The sequence below is a fragment of the Trachurus japonicus genome, chromosome 14, assembly GCF_045865225.1.
Source record: "Trachurus japonicus isolate A0001 chromosome 14, Traja_1.0".
Taxonomy (NCBI): domain Eukaryota; kingdom Metazoa; phylum Chordata; class Actinopteri; order Carangiformes; family Carangidae; genus Trachurus; species Trachurus japonicus.
Genome location: NC_140920.1, coordinates 31,997,816 through 32,018,009, shown reverse-complemented (window position 1 = coordinate 32,018,009; position 20,194 = coordinate 31,997,816). Strand labels below are relative to the sequence as shown.

The following is a 20,194-nucleotide window of genomic DNA, read 5'->3' as shown; positions in this document are numbered from 1 at the left end:
TGAAATATCAGTCGTGTAAATGTGGTTGAGTGATGGCCGTGCAAAACCAAATGTGCATGCACTGGTGGGGATCAGAGAGAGTGAGCACTGCTCTGGGACTGGATTTTGAAGCCACATGGTGCACCGGGCCCAGACGCCTGATCAGCAGGACGTCCAAATAAGGGCAGCAGCACCTCTGACAGATAGACAGGTAGAGATGGCCAACATGGGCCATGATGGCGTGGTCTCCCTCCAAACTCGGCTACCAGCCAGCTGATTATCCAAAATGAACTGGACACTTTAAGCAGGCAATGCAGGAAGAACACCAACAACCACATCCCCTTTAAAGGACAATTCCAGGCGAATTCAACTCAGGGGTGTATTTTCATATCATTTTAGGTCTAAAAGAATGAATCTGAAGATTTTCAGTTTAATCGCTCCTGTTTTGCGGTAGTTGCGTCTGTCCGTGCATCGCCACGGCAGCAATGAATGGGAGTGGATGTAAGTTCCGCTGTTTAGGCTGTTTACAGCCCTCAAATCCGCATTTTTTTTCCACAGACAGCGTCAGATGGCTACTCAAACATGCACCGAGAAGTTTATTTACTTCAAGCAAGCCGACATGTTTGTAAAACTAGATCTAATTCAAAGTCTCCCGGAGTCTCGCGCGAGACCCAGTTGCCGTGCTCGGTGTGTTCAGGTGCAGTGGGAAAAGCTACCGTTTGTGTCATAAACACAGGAATATCAACTCTTTACTTGCTTCAAGTAAAAAAAACTTCTCGGCGCATCTTTGAGTAGCCATCTAACGCTGTCTGTGGAAAAAAATGTACACTTCAAGCAAGTAAAGAGTTGATATTCCTGTGTTTATGACACAAGCGGTAGCTCCTACTGCGCCTGAATACACCAGCACTGCAACTTCGGGCTCGCGCGAGACTCCGGGAGACTTTGAATTAGATCGACTTTTACAAACATGTCGGCTTGCTTGAAGTAAATAAACTTCTCGGTGCATGTTTGAGTAGCCATCTGATGCTGTCTGTGGAAAAAAATTGCAGCTTTGAGGCCTGGAAACAGCCTAAACAGCGGAACTTACATCCACTCCCATTCATTGCTGCCGTGGCGATGCGCGGACAGACGCAACTACCGCAAAACAGGAGCGATTAAACTGAAAATCTTCAGATTCATTCTTTTAGACCTAAAATGATATGAAAATACACCCCTGAGTTGAATTCGCCTGGAATTGTCCTTTAACCAACTCACAGTCAAGATGAACCATATGTGAAGGAACAGGCAGAATTTGCATACCAACCCCACAACTTAACACACATTCTCCATTGGCAGACCCTCCAGAAAAAGGCAGAGCAGACCCAACAATAAAAGAGTCATACGAGGCAGCATCCCTCAGGATCTTGATAGGAATTGCTCACCACTCCCAACAAGTGACACTGAACCATCTCTAATGAAGGGAGCAAAAGTCACCAAAACCACTGGGTCAGTAGAGTTAGAGGCAGGCTGCCCAGACACACCACCTGTAAGAGGAGCAGCAAAAGCAGCAGGCCTAACACCAGCCCAATCCACCTTAGATTTAGCCCTTAACACAGGACATCCTGACTTCCAGTGTCCTTTCTCACGACAATAGTTATAAACATTACTGTTGTCAACGTTACCATCCACCCTCGAGTCAGGTCTCACAAATCCCATTCCTCTTGAACGTGTCTTAGACGGCGCCGCAACAGAGGCTTCACCACGGTTACCAAAAGTCTCACGCGCAACAGGACGTTCCCAAAAGGAGTCTTTATGGAGCAGAGTGTACTCGTCCACACAGACAGCAGCCCCACCAGGTGTTGACAATTTCTGCTCGGCTACGTATATTGCAATGTGCTCCGGGAGACAGTTTCTGAACTGCTCCAAAACCATCAAGTCACAAAGACCATCAAATGTAGTGACATTCAGTGAAATTAACCACCGTTTAAAGTGAGTTGACAGGTCGCAGCAGCACCGCAGCTTTGATTTTACAATTTTAACGGGAGCTGTCCTGTGAACTCAAAGAAGAATACGCCTCCTGCGTTTTCCCGGTCAAAACAGACTGAAGCATCAACGCGCAGTCAGCATCCAATATCAAAGTGAGGCACAGGTGATCTACGATTGTGCGCTTCTCCAGACAACAAGCCCTCTTTCACCAAAGACAAACAACGCTCCTCCAAATCAAGTTTGGCCCTTTCAGATTGCTGATGGATGCGCTCCACCTCCAGCTGCTTATTTACCTCCAACTCATTAATCATTACATAATTTACCTCCAGCTCTCTCATGTTCCAGACATCTGGCATCTTCTTCACCCAACTTTCAGAGATTATTCCTTTTTTTCTCCAGTCCACAAGTCATACTCACACATTGCCAAACTACTATTGTTTGTTGAATCTGCTACATATCTCCCCATTACAGTCTCTGATCACTCAGTTCTATCCATGGAACTTAAGATTGGAAAATACAGTGCTAACGGATGTTGCTGGCGTCTTGATCCTGCCCTTTTGGCTGATGAGCAGTTCACTAATTCTCTTAATCTCTTGAGTTTATTACTAAAATGAAATATGAGTATAACATTCTACTCTCAGCAAAGGTTGGCGCAATGCTTGCTAAAACACAACAAAATTACTTTGAGTTGGGCGATAAGCCTCATAGGTTGCTTGCAAGGCAGTTACGTCACTCTCAAGCCTCTCGCGCCATTCAAAAAATAAGAGACGGGCAAGGAAATCTTATCACAGATCCGGTTGAGATTAACAAAAGTTTTGCGCTATTTTATGAAGAACTCTACCAATCTAAATGCAGAGACATTGATCCCTAAACTATGAATCAATTTTTGACCAGTAGCAATCTTCCTACATTAGATCAGAATGCAACTAGAGCTCTGGATGCAGAGATAACGCTAGAAGAGATCAATTTCCTAACAATAAAGCTCCCGGCCCAGACGGTAAAATAAACAAACAAAAAACAGTGGCGCCGGAAAGAAACTGGGTCCGCTTCTCTGCGTTATGTAAATAATCTCTAGGCTACTGACCACCAGAGGTGGTACTTTAAGCGCGGTTAGTTGAAATTTATATACTATCCAGAATGACTGTGGGCAATGTGTATTTTGTGGGAGAAGTGTCATCTACTGGTCATACTCTGTAATTCAATGAATGGGTGAGGTTACAATAAAAAATAAACACACCCAGGAGAGGTTTGGAATATTGAGAAATGGGTATAGAGTATGGAAATTGGCTAATAACAGGCTGGCTGGTAGCAAACTTACCTCTAGGGTTGGGCATCGTTTGGATTTTAGCGATTGCGATTCCGATTCTGATTCTCTATTTCGATTCCGGTTCTAAACGATTCTCGATTCCGATTCTTTGAGGTGCAGGTCAACAGGTCACAACTTATTTCACAGGATATTTTTTTATTTGACAAACTCTTCACACAGGCCATTTTTGCATGCATGCTTGGACTTCAAACATACATCTTACACAGCTTGTAAGACCTCCAAAAGGCCTCCAAAAATAGATTTTGCCAACTATGGTATTAAATTAAAAGGGAGGGTCCCTAACTGTAACTATAAAACTGAAACTTGGCAAGCAGTCTAACATACAAAGAGCTGCAGAACAGGTGACCGGATATGCAACAAAATAAAACAAACACTTGAGCAGTCATGATGACAAATCAAAAACAGTTTTTGTTTAAGAAGATAATCATGTCTGCCTTCTCAGGCGGAGGAGGTCTGTACACTAGTGACACGCGGTGCGGGTCAAGAAATGTTTACTTTATTTGCGGTGCGGGGCGCGGTGGGGCGGGTCATTAAAAACACTGATGATGAAGTCCAGAGTGTGTTATCAGGGGCGCGCTGATGTTGACGGGAAAGCCGGCGGAGGTGTGAGGGAACCGGTGAGACGGCGGCTGGGCGCATCAGCAGAGCGGGTTGGTTTCACAGAGAGCAGAGAGCAGACCGGGGAGAGTGAGAGGCGGCGGCTGCACTCTCCCACTCCTCACGAGCTCCACACTGACAAGCTACCGGCAAAACAGCGCCTCTGTCTGCCCTTTCAAAGTAAAAAGCCGCTGTCTGACGTTTAATAGCAGCGGGATGGTTGTGAAAATAGATGCGGTGGTGCGGGTCGGGTCAAATTACTAAAAAATAGTGCGAGCGGAGTAAAACCAACAAACTAGTGCGGACATTTAGGAACCGATAAAAAGGATCGAAATTCAAACGGCTTCTTAACGATTCCGGAACCGGACGTTAGGAACCGGTTCCTATTTGGAACCGTTTTTCGGTGCCCAACCCTACTTACCTCTCTAAAATGCACATCTATGGAAGTCTAGTACTGTCATCCAACACAAACTATACAGTAATAAATCCACAATAATGAGTCATTCAGAGAGTTGTAAAATGTTTTTATTCTTTAATTAAACAGAAAACACATCCACAACCATGCTCATCCATAAACTTTAAAGCAGAAGTAAGTGGTCCGGTCGTTTTTGCTAATGCTGCTTTCCAGGCAGGCTTTTGAAATCGTAAATTACAGCTTCAAGTCACAACTTACAACTTTGTAGCGTTCCAGGCAACCCACTCGTGTTTTTCCGACCTGTTTTACCGGTGAAAGTCACTATAACGGCCACTCGTAACTTCCGACCGGTGAAGTCGTACCAGATCGAACTGGTACGACTTCACGGTCGGAAAAATACGAGTTTCCTTGAACGCACCATAACAGTCCTCGTCCCTACGTCACCACATTCACGGCGTCCCTTGGCTGCACACACAGCCCTGCATGCCGTTCTCTCTCCTCATTGGATAAAAACTGTAGGATACGATAAATGTTTTCTCCTCGGCTCAGAGCAGAGCAGAGGGACTGACAGACCCGTGTTTCAAACCAAACACTCTATAGAAGTGATTGCTGTCGGAAGATATAACTATTTAAGACTTATATTAACACAAATATATCACTTACTTCTGCTGTAAGTACAGTAATGTAATTAGTGTCTAAGTAGATCTTAATTTTCCTGTAACTAGTGAGCCCTGCTATACCCTCCTTAGTGTGTAAGTACACTGTAGTTCTCCTGGAGTTACCAGTAACTACAGGGTAGCGGGCTGTATTATAAAGTGTGCACTGTTATCCCCTCCTTAGTATGTAACTACACTGTAGTTGTCCTGGAGTTACCCAGTAACTACAAGGTAGCGGGCTGTATTATAAAGTGTGCACTGTTATCCTCTCCTTACAGCCTGGTCGCACTGGACGTGGAACCGAAGCGCAGCGCCCTGGAGCGGAGGCAGTTTCAGATAGGCGCACATGTTAACCGGTCTGCCTGGTCGCACATCTCGCGCTGTGGAGCGCAGTGCGCGCGCCTGCAGCGCTTCAGATCGGTTCATTTCTATTTTTCACGCGAGCCGCGAGCGCCGTCTGTCAAGCTGGATAGACCAGATCGTACCAGACAGGAAGTGGGGCACAGAAAAGGCGAGAGAATCCGGTCAATTTTCAAAATAATATAAATAAAATGATGATTAAGTTGTTGCTTGTCCGAGACACGTGTGTGTGGAAAACCGAGTGAAAACGAGTATGGGCGACTGCAGTCAATGTCTGACGGGTGTTATCACGGACCGGTATCGTTGGTGAATTTTAATGCATTGGAAGTAGGATTTCCGTGGAAGAGGAAGAAGAAGAAAAGGCAAAACAACAACAACAATAATAAACGTGTTAATCAGTAAATCACACTAATCAAGTAGAAGTTGTGTTAGGTGCCTCCAAAGGCAAATGGTAAAAGAAGAGGCCTGAACCTCCCTCCAGCATCGTAAAATTATTGATACAGTTCACGATAGTTCTAAACCAAAGGGCTGTAGTGCTTCCACTACTTACAAGCAAGCTATTATAATTATTTTTGTTTTGTTCTGCAGTTTCAGTCAGTCCTACAGATGTTTGAGTTTAAGTAATTGTAACAGTGTATACTGAAGTTTTGCATTTTCAAATACGTGACATACACATCTACATTTCAGATTTTAACATTATGGGCCCTAGTTTCCTAGACCGAGCGAAGTCTAAGCTCAGCGCAGCTTTGCCACGCCAACGAGGCGTGTCCAGGTCCATTTCGCAAGTTTGGTGGGCAGCGCGGTCCGATTTAGGCCAGCGCAAGCCCTCTCCTCGTCCCTCCTACCGGCGCAAACGGCAAAGGGGGAGGAGAGAGGGCGGGAGGGAGACAGGAGGAGGAGAGAAAGGCCGATTCGGATCTTCACCAATCAAATGAGCTCCTCTCCTCACCTTTAACTGCGCCGCTGGCGATGCGCGCTGCAAGTTTGTTATTTTATACTTTGACATGGACGGAGGAGACAGCGACGCCAGAGGCCGAACCTCTCCCAGGAGGAAACAGCTGTTTTGGTCCGGAGGTCAGAGCTCAGAGTGACCAATAATGAGTTTACTATTATTCTTAATCAGGTTTGATCCGATACACTGAGAACCACTGCCCAGTGTAAAAAACAACAACTAATAAACTAATAAAGAAACTCACATTTAGTATTTAAACCCTGTGTAAGACAGATGAGAGGTGTACACTAATCACAACATAAACAAACACCATGCGGGATGAAATCAGCATAAAGGACGCTCTCTCTCTCTCTCTCTCTCTCTGTCTGTCCGTCTCTTTTTTTTTCTGTGATGAGAGATGCTGAGTATAGGCTATATACTGACTATCTGATACCGAGGCTGTTGTGGTGGGCTAAGAGAGATGATGATTTGTGCTGATCTGCTCTTGGGACATCCGCAGCTGCTTATCAGTACCAGTTCGTCCCTGCTGAGTTAATTCAGGTGGAGTTTCCATTACGCGTGCCGACAGCCTTTGATCTCTGCTTTGATCTGACGTCAGATGTGACGGGACAATCTATATAGATATAAATTCACGTGTTGATTCCATTAGTTGCATTAAATAGTGGTTATTGTGGATATTTATTGCATTGAAATGTGCCTGGAGCTGTGGAAATCTGCCTGTGAGGTCTTGGTGACGTGTGTGCACTGCGCACCGGGCAGCCAAACTTCCACTGCACCTGCTGCGCTTCGCCCTGCACTGAGAGTAGACCTGGTTTGAGGTGGCGAGCTTTCAGCGCACCCTCGGCGGGACATTTTCGCACGAAACTTCCACTGCACCAAGCTGAATCTGTGACGCCTCCCCCTGCTCCGCGGCCACGCCTATCTCTACCAATCTGATTTTGCACTAGGCTGCGCTGGTCGAAACTTGCATTACACCGGCTGCGCTACCTTGCGCCACCTGCGCTGCGCCACCAAACTAGGGCCCTATGGCTTGCAGTGTTGTTAACATTTCAAAGTAGGTTTAGGGGTTAGGGTCATTGTTAGGTCAATTATTGTCAGCAAAGATGTCACTAAAACTGTTAATCATATCTATCCAGATTAAGTACCCGGACATAAGTAGTGCACACCAAACCAGATTAAGTTGAAGTTAATATTTACCTATAAAGTATAATAAGTTTTGCCTGGGTTGAGACTTCTGAGGGAGAGGATGAGTGTTTCCACTGACAGCAGAGATAAAACATGAGGACAGGTCTGATTGTCTTATCTCTGATGCCATAGATTAGGGCACTCAGACATCTTGGGAAGATTATAAAACACACATAAAGAACAATTTGTATGCGTACAAATATTATTCTGTCCAGGACTTTAGAGAATGCTATGAGCATGGGAATGTGTATAGTTGATGAGAGACTGAGGCCCAGCTGCACCAGATGCAGCAGCAGTGTGTTCTGAGCCTTTCTGGCTGAAGCTTTGTCTGTAGAGGCTGACCTGGCTGCTACCACCACACCAACATAGGAGTAACTGACTGTCACACCAGCTGTGACAAACAGGAAAGAAGTGAAGGCTTTGTCATAAACATCAGACACTAGGTTAAGTAACATCGCCATGTCAGAGCAAAAGTCCTTCATCTGCAGATTCTGCAGTTCTTCAAATGGAAAATCTAACAGCAAAAGAACTCGAGTGAGAATATTTAGTGAACTGAGGGCCCAAACCACAATAATGGCCACTCCTGTGTTTTTGATGGTGATAATAGTTGCGTGACTCAGTGGGTAACACACAGCTACATATCTCTCCAGAGACATCACCACCAGTGTTAGAGGAGAAATCACATAAGAGATTTCCAAAAAGGCTGACAACACCACACACAGGATACCTTAGTCTAATTCTACAGGCAGCGATGAGGTACATTAACTGGCTGAGAGCCAAATTTATCGTGTCAGCAAAAAGTAGGTTATACAGAAGAATATACCGAGAGGTCTCACAAAACATTTGTTTACTCCTCAAGGTGAATAACAAAGTCCCATTAATGAAGAGAAATACACAGGATGGTACTGTAGACACTAGAGAAAACAACACTAATCCCATTAATCCTTGATATTGTAGTCCAACAGTGATGTTGGTCTGAGACTGATTTGTATACATTTTTGAATAGCACTTACAAATAGTAGCCTGATGGTGTATTAGCAGTGGAAACACAGCAGAATGTTCTCTAGTCTGTGTTGAGCTCCAGTTGTGAAAATCTGTGAAAATCTTGCAACAGTTTATAAACTGAGTCCTCACACCCACTTTATGTGACACCATGACATGGGTAACATGTTGGTGTGGGTGGGGTAGTTGAACAATATTCCATTTTCCTGGTCCGTGCCATCATGATGATAGTCATGTTTCTTGATCAATGATTGGTTGAAGATAATTGTCCAATGTCCAGTTGTTCATAGTGTAACACTGTTCTGCTCTGCAAGCCTCATGAACAGTGCCCACATTCCTTTATTTACACTCAATATTGTTACTAGGCTTTATACTTATGAGGGGTAAAGAGCAGAGTTTCTCAAACTTTTTCAGACCAGGGACCACTTAAAGCAGAAGTAAGTGATATATTTGTGTTAATATGAGTCTTAAATAGTTATATCTTCCGACAGCAATCACTTACATAGAGTGTTTGGTCTGAAACACGGGTCTGTCAGTCACTCTGCTCTGCTCTGAGCCGAAGAGAAAACATTTATCGTATCCTACAGTTTTTATCCAATGAGGAGAGAGAACGGCATGCAGGGCTGTGTGTGCAGCCAAGGAACGCCGTGAATGTGGCGACGTAGGGACGAGGACTGTTATGGTGCGTTCAAGGAAACTCGTATTTTTCCGACCGTGAAGTGGTACCAGTTCGATCTGGTACGAGTTCACCGGTCGGAAGTTACGAGTGGCCGTTATAGTGACTTTCACCGGTAAAACAGGTCGGAAAAACACGAGTGGGTTGCCTGGAACGCTACAAAGTCGTAAGTTGTGACTTGAAGCTGTAATTTACGATTTCAAAAGCCTGCCTGGAACGCAGCATTAGCGAAAACGACCGGACCACTTACTTCTGCTTTAACCCATAAAAACACTTGTGGACCACCTAACTCTACATAGCCCCCAAAATAATCTGCCAACTTCAACAGTTCACAATTATAACTTAAAGCTGCCCTGTGGAGTTTTGCTCATTACGAGCCATCAGCCGTGTTTTTTTTCGACTAACAGTAAGTCTGCGCCGTTCGATGACGTTAACCCCCCCTTCCCTCCCTCCCTCTCCGAACGGTAAGTGCAGGTAACCAGGCAACCAGGTGACTGGCGAAGTAGGAAGAGAAAAAAAAGTTGTGTTCATTCAGCTTTGGCATTTATTTAGGGGTGTGACCTTGTACATGTGTAAACGTTTACATGGAATGAAACTGTAAACGTTTAGTAAAAGATCCCTAAACGATATCTAGGCCTACACGCAATTTATTTTCATATTTTATACATAGGCCTACATTTTGGGGGGGCTGGGTGAAAAATAGTCCTGCACACTGTCAGACAGAGAAAACTATGATTTAATAAAAATGATGCTGTGACGGGCTTCCCTCCTCCAAAATGTGTGTAAGTGCGTTTTTTCTTTCCTTTTTTCTTTTTTGCGAGCGAGTGTGATGGCGCCGCCACGCCGGGTCAAACATTGCATTTCTGGTTGCCAAAAAATATTCTAAGCAAATATAGCCTCCCTAAACACAAACAAATAACCTTAAACGGATTGAAAGGGGTGTCTCGAGACATTGAAGACGGCAGAGGACTGATGAGACGCCTCTGGGCTGGTTGCTCCTGCCCGGTCTGTCCTCCTCTCATCCGCACTTCAGCACCTGTCCTGGGCTGCAGCCATAGACTGCACCGTGTCGGCTGGGCTCGTTCCTCGTTTTAAATGACTTTACTCCTCTTAAAAGTAGTGTAAACAATTTACTGTTCTGATCACTCATATGCGTACATAGTTAGGCTATACGTTGCATTATTATTAGTTATAGCTAGGCCTAGGCTACTTCAAAAGTAAAGGACGGTGGAGCGAGCCAAGCTGTAGCCCAGGACAGGTGCTGCAGTGTGGGAGAGGAGGGAGAGACTGGGCTCCGCGGGGCTCTGGCAACTTGCGGCGGATCAGAGAGGGTGGAGGACCGACATGACAGGGGGTCTTGGTCTCCTGGTACCTGTGCGGGCCAGGACCGCGGAGGTCAGCGAGAGGGGGGGCTGGGGTACGGTGGTCGACTCTGAACGCGCTCACCGGGCGGATCTCTCCAGTTACGGTGCGGTGCGTGTCGGGGGGGAGGGGGGCGGGACGAATCCGCCGTCGGGTCTCCTCCGCTCCGGTGTAACACCGGCACGGTGGCTCGGTGGCTTGCAGTGGCAGTGCTTCCACCGGCTGTGCATATCAGACTAGACAAAAATAAGATAACATGTTCTTCTTCTCTTCTGTTTACCAGCGCTCTAAACTCTACGTCAAATCCGAACGTGTTGCGTTGCATGCGTAATTCCCTGTGCGACAGCGCGGGAAAGTCGCTCCTCAGAGGCAATTGCGCTCCTGGGTAAACCAGGGACTGTTGTGTGGTGGAGATGCGTTCAATGATCATCCTAATAAGTCGTTTGGCAGTGGCTGCAATGTAACGGACATTGTTTTATATGTATAAACTCCACAGGCCAGCTTTAAAACTAGAAAATTTCCTCTCGGGAAATTTTGAATGGGCCACGGGAGCTACTGCGGGTTGTGCCATCTCTGTCAACATGGGAATCAAACCCACGATCTTAGGGTCAAGACCAGTGGCGGCTGGTCAATAGAGGGCGCTCGGGCGCCGCCCCCCCTGATGAAAAGCGATTTTTAATTATTATAATTTTTTCCAAAATAATAATTTAAAATTAATATTTTTTTCTTATTGTACCTGTGAATGTGATAGGAATTCTTAAAATCGAGCTGTATATAAAATAAAACCATTATTTAGAGGCTAATTTGCCTACAGGTTCATTTACTGTCTCTGTTATATCTATCGCTCTGTGTCTGGGGCGCTGGAGAAGTCGCCCGAGCAGTGTACCGGCTCAGCCAATCAGTGACTGTTGCTAGGTAAAAAATATACGGAGCAACAGGTAATTTAGCCAATCAGCGTCGTCGGATTTTATGCCTTTGGGGCGCAGAAAATATCGCCCCAAACCAAACATTTTGGTCTCCCGTGGCAACCAGAAATCGAGGGGGAAATTAACCGAGGAGCTGTCCTCGGTACCAGGATGGCTACGCAGTTTTCATCAGTTTCAAATTCTGTTTCCCGTATAATTTACTTTTTTTTTTAACAGTGAGGACAGATACCACACGGACTGTTACTGGAGTTAGAGACATATTTATCTGAACGGATTACAAAACAGGAACTCTCAAGGGACACATGAACGGTGCTGTCAGCTAACGTTAACGTTAGCCAAGCCAGGCAGGAGTCAGGACTAGCAGCAGAGCTTCACAGCTGGATGAAAAACACAGTTTCACGGTGAGAAAATACAACGAACAGGTGGATAAAACTCTGTGGGCCGGTGGCGGGAGGCTGTTATGATGTGACAGGAGGCCGCGTAACTGTTAGTGTGTGAGAGGAGCACCGGAGGACCGGAGCACCGTTAACCGGCACGTCAGAGACTGCTCTCTCTTGATGCTCGGAGACAACTTCTGGACTACATGCTGTTGGTTCGTCCGCGGTGCGTTCACAGCTCGTCCCAGAGCGTTTTTATTAGTTCATCCAGCTTCTGGGACACTGGACTGGACACTGTTATTCCTGAGTGACACCAGGGGAAACTACTCACCCAGGCTGTGACAGGACGTCTGTGATGAGGAGCATCAGGCTGCAGCACTGTTCAATATGTTTACAGGTGTGACCAGTAAGTTACGTTCACAGTTAGACTCGTCATCAAACCTGATAATGCAGCAGTTAAAATCTCACATCAGCAAGGTCAGACCAAACTTAATCACGTTATGTTCCTCCTATAGTGTTCCTGTCACACTTTGTCTATAGTTAACATTAATCACTGTTGTAGGTTACATCATACACATGCCTTTTAATAACCATATTTTTGTATTAAGAGTATTTGCTAATATATTTCACGTCCACTGTGTGCCACCAGTGAAAGACTACTGTTTGTTCATTGTCATTATCTGTCAAACTGCTGATTTATGAAGGCAAATAAATAATTAATGTTTATCCCTAAAAATGGGTTTGGGGTTCTTTTATCAAGATGGTCACCAAAAACTTCAGGGACAAACAGCCCCACCTAGAATATTTTTCACCAGCCGCCACTGGTCAAGACAGAGCTGATCAGACAGACACATGATCATCTTTCTATAAGCACTGATATGGAGGAGCTGTAACAACATTAGGTTAACTGTGTGTGTGTGTGTGTGTGTGTGTGTGTGTGTGTGTGTGTGTGTGTGTGTGTGTGTGTGTGTGTGTGTGTGTGTGTGTGTGTGTGTTTATCTTGTGTAATTGGGCCAGGACTCAATTAAAACAATTAATCTAATTAATTAGAGGCTTTGTAATTAATTAATCGCAATTAATTGCATTTTAATCGCATATAAATATTTGACCTGAGAACAGTGAGAAGCATTTTTTTCACATGGATTTTAGTATACCATTGAATGACTGAATAGCTTAAAGAGCATATTGCAGGTTCTACTTGTTTACAAAATAAATATGTAATCTTGTGTGAAAAATACCACGTGAAAAGTTGAGTGAGGATTTAAAATGTTTTTCAAGACACAAAGGCACAAATTTAACCGAAAAAGTGACGGTTTTGAGCACAGTGCCTAAAAACTGTCTTTTTTTCAACATCGCGTCATATTACATCACGTGAGGGAGTCGTATGCTAGCCGCTGCCATAGATTAGTGTGGGAGCAAATGGCTGTCTGTCAGAGTGGTCGTGTTATCGTGAGTCAGTGTGTTTACAGCAGGTTTGGATTGCGTTGATTTGTCATGGACATGGTAAATTATTGAGTTTGTGGTGGTTTCGCAAGCTCCAGCCTGTCACCACACCGAGTCCACCGGTTTCCTAACAGAAAAAAACGGTGCTATCTTCCGCCTGCCTGCGTGTTGTACAGCTGAAGAGACGGGGCTTCACCTCTGCGTCAGCTACGGAAAACGCGAGTCTGTTGTGTCTGTGCTCACTTTACCTGAGGATTATCACTCCAGCGATCTGCCCCCCCATGCGGTGCCTTCGGTGCCGACAGCCTCGTCCGGACGGACCGCTGTCTGTCAGCAGCAGCAGCTGGTGCTGCCGCCCCCGGCAGAGACACACGGATCAGCAGAGACTCAGCTGGACATAAACGTCAACAGCCACTCGTAAGTCTTGCTTTATTTGCTAACTACCCGTTTACTGAACGTAGTGATTTAATTCATGAGAAGCAACGTGACATGTAGGTTGTTGTAGAGCAGCGCAGCTAACGTTAGCTTGCTAATAAGCGAGCAATGCTAACTGATGCTAGCTAGCGTTAGCAACGTTTTTTGCTCAATATAAACTTGCCTTGCCTCAATCTATCTTATGAAAAGGCACTCGGTTTGCCAATATAATAAGTGTCAAGTTTAGTTACAGCCCAGTGACCCTGTTTGCATAGTTAAAAAAATCCCTAATGCATTTTAATGTGCTATATTTTGAAGGATTTGGGAGGTGCAGCAACAGGCTTTCCCTGGCTCCTCAGTGCCCCACTGCAGCTCACAGTGCAGCCTCAGACCTTCTCATCGTGAAGCAGGTAGTATAACATCACACATATAGAGAATTAATTATATATGCTACGTATGTATACTGTTGCATACAGGCGGTACTACTCCAACACTATATAATAATAATAATACATTTTATTTATCTGACCTCCAGTTTTAATACATTCTGTGACAGAGCTATTGGACAGGGTATAGTAAACCAACAATTTACCTATTATCCTAGCTTTCCAGGCACAGCCCAATATGTGTCATGGTTCAAATTAATAAGTAATTTTCTTTTTTCAGGGCTGCTGACAGTGTGCCAAACCCAGCTGATCTCTGTTTACTAACTGGCCGGCCTGTTGTGGGGAAACTGAAGGAAACATTGAGACGCAGGAGGGAACTTGTGCAAAAATAAAGCAGGTAAGAGTCTTATTGTGATTTCTGATGGAAAAGTATCATAACTTGTATTTTAGTTTGTATGTCTTGTGTTATTAATGTACTGTAATTTTCTGCCTTTCACATATGTCTCTCAGGTCTGTCAGCGTTTTTGGCTCCTCATGGGTTCTCTGAGAGTGGAATACTCCAGGTCATCACAGACTCTACGAGAGTGCAACACTGTCCTGTCCTCCTCTGCTGCTGCTCCCCTTTCCACATCCATCCAGAAGATCAACAAGGAGGAAGCTGTTGGCATCTTCACTGCACAGCATTCATGATTTAATACAGGACGTTGATACCTGCACAGAGGCTTTTCATATTCATAACACTCTATATATTTTTTAATGGGTCAGATGGTATATTTTTCTTTTTGATTATTAATAACATTTGATACATCTGCATAATAATTGCAGTGTTTGGTAAGTTAACACTTAACATGTGTTGTACAGGATGTGCTTAATTGTGTTAACTTTAATTCAAGAACATAATTTATGAAGGACATGTTTGTTAGCAGTCTTAGGCTGCTGCTGCTGCTGCTGCATGCAGGTTTAACCGTCAAATGCAGATCTGACTGTTGGTACCCTTGTGTTAAAGAAAGAAAACCCTATATGGGCTCGGCCCAGTGGACAATCTGTCTGCTGTATGCAGTGTAATGGTATTCCTTTATTTTTATTTTTCTCTTGCACTAATAGTATTTTAAAGATATTTATGCTGTTGCAAAATGTTGTTGTGTTACACTTATGTACTAAATGTCAATAAAAGTCTTAAGTCTGTGACCTAAATGTGTGTGTGTGTGTGTGTGTGTGTGTGTGTGTGTGTGTGTGTGTGTGTCTACATGTGCAACTGAAAGTTATTCCTAATATTTTGTTCACTCTGTAATCATAGGCCAGGTGAAAAATATTAGGGACACGAGTCAATAATATTTTGCACCTGGCCTATGATTACAGAGTGAACAAAATATTAGGAATAACTTTCAATATACTGCAACTTTACAACACTATCACGATATCAGTAATAAACATTCAGTAGAAAGTCATAAAATAGAACTCAGAGTAATAAACTATGTCTGCCTCAAACATACTCCTGTCTGCTGGTCTGGAGAGGTCCATGCTCCTGTCTGTAGTGCATGTAAGTAATAGGTGTATTTAGGACAGTGTTTATCTCGCCCTTCTCTCTCTCTCACGGACGGTGACGGTAAAGTGCTCCCGTAGTGTGCACGGATATTAACGAGTATGAGACATGACGTAAACAAGCTCTTTAGTTTCTGTCATTGGTAAGTAGTACTCCGACCTGTATAATAAATACTAGTTTTTTAAACTATCATTTATGATACATGATAGTACTAATCTTCTGTACAATGTTGTGATGTGAGCGCAGTATTTATATCCGTAGCTAATGCGTATTGCTAAGCCACCGGTCTCTGACCAACTCTCCACTGACTGTCCTGACACCACAGCTCAATTTCTCTCTCCTCTGGCCATTAATTCTCCCCCAGGTCTCTCTCTGCTCTCTAATGTGCACAATGGACTCGTAGTTTTACGGTTGTGGTCCGTCATATTTGTAATTATACACATTTAAAGTTTCCTCGGGGTCAGAACCAGCACCAGAATCCTGTTTTTCTATTGTTCAAATCGACCGGTCTCCCTCCGCCTACGTCACTTCCGGTCAAGCGTTTTTTGATGCGGAAGTACGTTTTTCTCACAAAAACGGCCCCAAAAGCCTAAATAGTGTATTTATAAATATAATTTTGATAAAAACTTGTTCCTACATTATTTTTCGAAGCATTGGTTTAAAGGGGGGTCTAACCTGCAATATGCTCTTTAAGCAACAAAACATTGGTTTTTTTTTCAAGGTGGTACTTAACCAAGACCAACATGCAAATTATCGATTAATTCATTAATTGATATTTGATACAGATTTAAATGGTCTTTCCTGCCAATACACTATGATGATTACTGTAGTATTTAACTAGGCTACATAAATCACAGTAGCATAAACTGATTTGTTGAACGGACCAGGTGATGGGCTGACTGGTCCTGTCTAACTTCTGTGTACTGGGTGCCATTGTGCAGGGTGTTAAGGCAGCCTTCCTCCACTGCAGTCCCTACCCACACAGCAGGAGACTCCGACGCGGATCCGCATTCAAGTCACCAAACCCGCGTGACTGTCACATTCGTTTGGCCGCCGCCTAGAGGATCAGCCCCGCCTCCAGGCAGAGCCGTTATTCTACCGTCAAACAGCGGATCCCGAACGGACCCGTGTCGGACGTGTGGACACGGACGCGCCTTTACTGTAACGGTCGAACACAGTAGTCCACACCGAGCCGAGACTAGAGGAGTCATCTTTCTTTGCTGGGACACGGTTGTGCTGAAGCCTCTAGTAAGTTTATTGATTTATTGATGTATTGCGACATTCACAGTAAACATTGGCCTTTGTGTTTTTAATCGTCATGTATATTAATGCTTGTAATGACGTTGTTTGATATTAGCACTGTTAGAACTTTTGTAGTTTTGTGCAACAGGCTAGGCTAGCTTCTAGCTGAGATGTGATGATGCACGTCTGTAGCTATTTTGTTTTAAAATGGGATAGCAATTTCGGGAGAATATGTTGTGGTTGTGTGACTAAAAAAACACACATTGTTATTTGGTAACGTTATGGTTATCTGTTTTAATGTATCGCAGCTGTTATGCTGTGTAACGTTAGCCTATGCTAGCGGTAACTTATGTAACTTAGCTGCTATTTCTCCGACCTCGACCTCCCATTTCCTCGATTTAAGTAGGCTATGCCCGGTGTTCCGACTCCCAGTAATTACGAGTCGCCCTCTTCATACACATTACGGTGTTTTTTTTTTTAAATAATTATTTTCTTTTCTTTAAAACTAACTAGCCGTTAGCGGCTAGTTAGCCGGCTAGTTAGCCGCTAACGGCTAGTTAGCCGCTCGGCTTTTATTTAAAAAATAAAAAACACCGTAATGTTTATGAAGAGGGCAACCAACTCCAACGTTACGGAGTTTAGAATGACTTTTTTAAGCCTCTCTTTGCTCCTCATGTCGTAATTCTCCGTGACTTTTCGCTAGCCGAGCGGCTAACGGCGCTGTTGTACTGTATATCAGCACGGGTGTGATTCGGTCGTAGGCACGAGGCCGCACACCCGTGCTGAGTACAACAGCACTCCCTCTGCCTTTATTCATCCCACGAAGGGGAAATTCACAAGTTACAGCAGCAGTACAAACACACTCACACATGCCATGCACACTGGCAATATTAATGTTTAAGCTTGTCAGTGCTTTATGATGATTAATATATGCTGAGAAACAAGATAAAATTGTAAATCAAGCAGGAAAGACCAATAATTTGTGTTTAATGAATCAAATATAATCAGATATTGTTTTGGTCATAAATAGGCTATGTTTAATTCGCTGGGGAGGAGGGGCGGGCACACAGCTTTTCTTTTTTTTTAAACTTTTTTTTTTAAATAGTGAGGGCTGTCATTTTTGCTAAGCTTAAGTCAACTAAAGTTAGTTATTTTGTGTCTTCTATGTCCTGCCTTGAGTTTATGTTGTCTACACACCCACATACTTGACTTTTTTTCAACATTTTTTCTATTTTTACTGTGCAGATAACCCTAGTCAGAAAATGCTATAGGATTTTCATCTTTTCCAATAGAATCCTTTAGGATTCCCATAAGTGCTATAGGATTTTCATCTTTTCCAGTAGAATCCTTTAGGATTCCCATAACTTCTCAAAAGTCCTATAAGAATTCTATAGGAAATAGTTTTGGTTCTTTTAGGATTTTGACAGTCCTATTAGAAACATATTTGTTTTCTATTGGTTGCAATACAATCAATCAAATTCCTATACATTTCTAAAAGAAATCCTATAGGACTGTATCCCCTTTATAAGAAAAATGTTTGGTTCTTGCAGGATTTTCAAGATCCTATTAGAAATCATTCCTTATTGACTGTGATGGATTTTTGGAAAGTCATCATAATATAGTAATATAATATGCCCTAGAAAAATGTTATGTGGGTTAGGGTTAACCCTAACACCGTGTCCTAACTGCATGCAACGCGAGTGAGTGACAGCTGCAAAATGAATGGTTTCTTATTGTAATGTCCTAACTGGCCGCGGGTTGGGTTAGGTTTCAAATCGATTCAGTGTGGACAGAGAGCGTCAGATGTAACATCCAGTTAGGACACGGTGTAAGTATGCCCAAACAGTTTCAGTGTCAGATTCTGTGATTACAGTTTAATGTTCACAACAAAATTACAATACATTTTTTACAATTAGATTACAATACAATTGCAATTTCAACACAGAAATAAGACAACATAAATAGTAGTAGTGCAGAAACACTAGACACACACACAGGATCATCTGATAAATTTTACTTTCAAGGGGAACTTTTTGTCCCTGTCTGCTGTCTTGCCGACTATTTGATGTGTTGCTGCCTGTCTGTCGCCCGTCCTGTCCCCCACCATCATCCCTTTGTAGTAATTTTATCTATTTTTTTTTTATTATTCTAAGACTATTATTATTATTATTATTATTATTATTATATTATTTTATGTTTATTTATGTAAATCTATGTGTTCTTTTACTTGTCAAGTAACTTCTTGTCATTTATTCATCTATTTTTAAATGTATCTTTATTTATACATTTGTTTATTTTATTATTATTATTTTCCTGCTTTCTATACCAACTACTAAGTTGTCCCTTGTTAAAGGGGTTCGTGGGATGGTTGGCTGAAGGACCATGGGGTCCCGAGCCGGGATAGAAAAACGTGAAAAAACTGAGAATGTCTTATGTGTCATACCCTTGTGTTGTACACTGCTCTGCTTCCTTTTTTAATAGAATATGACAAGAAAAAAAGAAAAGACAGTCAAGCTGAAGATGTTGAAAGGGAGTCAGATGAGGAGGATGGACTAAATGAGAATGTGAAAACACTCAGAAAGACGACAGAGAGGCAGGGTATGGAAAATCAAGCTGTTGCTGGCCTAAACTAATCTAGCTCGATGCTGTTTGGTTGCAGTGACACATAGCACACTTTTCTGTTGCATTGTCCCATGTAAACAACTTTTCGTACTATATCCGAAGGTTTGACAGCTATTTGTTTTTCTGTCTGTACAACAACCTTGATATGTGACAGTGGCACAGAGGCAAACCTAGCAATCTCAGTATGGAAGAGCTGAATCTGAAACAGTGGAGTACTTTCTTTGTTTTTTGTGATGTCAACAATTGATTTTATCATACCAATACAGCCATTTCTTAGCTCGACTGTATAGCTGTTGTGCATGTGCCCTTTTCCATAATTTTCTGTTGTGAAGATCTTTCCCCTCACAATTGCTCTCTCATAGACCTCAGCAATGACATGCTCATCTTCATCACATAAATTACACAACGGAAACAGAATGTTTTTTTCACTTTGCGCAAGTGTTTTCTGATGGGAACATCCGAGCAACACAATATCATCCAGCTGTTTTGCTTTTGTGACAAGTGGGTAGCCACTTACCCAGTCATTAACTAGCTTTTCGACCCTGTGTGAGATGTCACCACTACATGTAGCTTGAGACAGCTTCAGATATGTAGGTATGGACTGGAGTGTGTTGAACTGACGTGCAATCTGTGTTGGTATGTAGTTAGTACCATGGCACATTTTCTTAAGTTTCTGATTGTGTCCCTCAAAACAAAATGCAGATGTGCACCACAGGGGCCCATGTATTTGGACAGATGAGGACAAATGGGTTAGTTGGTGTACAT

General features: G+C 43.3%; 1 pseudogene; it reads right to left on the bottom strand.

The window, feature by feature from the left end:
- Positions 1–5,200: 5,200 nt before the first annotated feature.
- Positions 5,201–8,375, bottom strand: LOC146975104 (odorant receptor 131-2-like; annotated as a pseudogene).
- Positions 8,376–20,194: the final 11,819 nt, after the last annotated feature.